We start from the raw sequence: 2,008 nt of genomic DNA, 5'->3' as shown, positions 1-2,008 counted from the left end.
ATTCCAGGTCATATTTTGGCTCTTGTGGACTTGGTTTCATTTTCTTCAGCTTCAGTTTGAATTTGCATATGAGTAATTGATGGTCTGTTCCACAGTCTGACCCTGGCCTTGTTTTGACTGATGATATGGAGCTTTTCTATTGTATACTTAGAACTGTGCTAACTGCTAACTGCTAACTGCTGTGCTAGAAAACTACAAACTGAGTTATTCAGCTCTAGTCATTCCTCGGTACAATTAGGGCAGACATCCATGGTAAACCTAACGACCAAATGCCCATGGACTTATATTTGGGCTCTGGTATGTGCTAGACTGTAAAGTTGCTTTGAACTGCAAGATCGATGGTTCAAGCTCACCAGCTGCTCTTTGGAAACCCTATACAGGGTCGCTATGGGTCGGAACTGACTAAAAAGCACATAACAACTTAACAACAACTCATGCCTGTGCCCACCTGCAGGGCATGCACAAGCCAGTTTGCTTGGGTGAACTGAATGGTAATGCTGTGATATAGCTTGATGATTTTCCATTTTCTGGACTTGCAGGATCCCAGGAAAATGCCCTGCAAACATTTTCTGGGATAAGGGAATTCATCTTCGGGGCCACAGGAATCCAGGAAAACTCTGATTCTGTAAAATGGCAATGGAGCAGTAGAAACAGAAATAATTCCTAAAGGGCTTGCAGCCATAGTGGGACAACAGCCTGGAAGCTAGGTGAGGAGACTGTGCTCTGCTATTTCTTCTTTTCATATGGAAGGAGGAAGCAGTGAAGGTCACACTCCCAGCAATTCTCTCCTGGCTGCCTGGAGGTGGCTCTGCCCTGGCTTTGGTGGGAGGGGTTGTTTCCATAGTTGCAGTTCCTAGAGGGACTTTCAGGGACAGAAGCTGTTATACAAAGAGCAGAGACCAGACTGGAAAAAAGACTGAGAGGAGAGAAGACTAGAACTTGGGGTAAATGGCTTTGAAAATGACAAAAAGAAGAAATCAAATCATCTAGCCAGCTAATAAGACAGGAAGAGAGAAGGGAGAAATGTTTGATAATAACTATGTTGATTATCTACCACTTGACTGTCAATTTGTCTGGTCCTGTGCTAATTTGCATGTTGCTGTGACAGTGGAAGCTATGCCACCGGTATTTTAAATACCAGCATGGTTGCCCATGGTGGACAGGTTTCAGCTGAACTTCAAGATTAACATAGATGAGGAAGGAGGGGTGGATGATTTATGAATGTTTAGCCACTGAAAACCTTACAAACAGCACAGAAGATTGTCAGATATTGTGTGAAAATATGAAAACCTTATGAAAAACACCAGAATATTGCCAGATACAGTGCTGGAAGATGAACCCCTCAGGTTGGAAGTAACTATGATTTGGGAAGAGCTGCCTCGTCAAGTAGAGTTGACTGTGATGATGCAAATGGAATAAAGCTTTCAGAACCTGCATTTGCTGATGGGGCACAACTCAAAATGATTACAAACCACTACAAACATTCATTAAATATTGGAACAATGTACAAAGTATTAATCTAGGAAAATTAAAAGTTGTCAAACATGAAATGGAATGCACAAAGATTGACATCCTAAGCATCGGTGAGCTGAAATGGGCTGGTATTGGCTATTCTGAATCTGACAATCATGGTTTACTATGATGGGAACAACAAATTTAAGAGAAATGGCACCGTATTCACCACCAAATAGAACATTGCAAGATCTATCTTGAAGTACAATGCTGTGTGTGATAGAACGATATCCATTTGCCTACAAGGAGGACCAGATAATACCACTATTATTTATGTTTACACACCAAACAGTATAGTCAGTGATGAGGAAATCGAAGAACTCTACCAACTTCTTCAATCTGAAATTGATCAAACATGCAATCAAGATGTATTGATAATTACTGGTGATTGGAATACAAAGGTTGGGAAAAAAATGGAAGGGTCAGTAGTTGAAAAATAAGACCTTGGTGATAGAAATGATGCTGGAGATCACATGATAGAAACTGGCAAGACAAA

General features: G+C 41.0%; 1 protein-coding gene across 1 annotated transcript in view; it reads right to left on the bottom strand.

The window, feature by feature from the left end:
• Positions 1-2,008, bottom strand: part of B4GALNT3 (beta-1,4-N-acetyl-galactosaminyl transferase 3) — a 157,496-nt gene that overhangs the window by 57,453 nt on the left and 98,035 nt on the right. The window lies entirely within an intron of this gene.

The sequence above is a fragment of the Chrysochloris asiatica genome, unplaced genomic scaffold, assembly GCF_000296735.1.
Source record: "Chrysochloris asiatica unplaced genomic scaffold, ChrAsi1.0 scaffold00050, whole genome shotgun sequence".
In the NCBI taxonomy this organism is placed as follows: domain Eukaryota; kingdom Metazoa; phylum Chordata; class Mammalia; order Afrosoricida; family Chrysochloridae; genus Chrysochloris; species Chrysochloris asiatica.
This window is presented reverse-complemented; position numbering and strand designations above follow the sequence as displayed.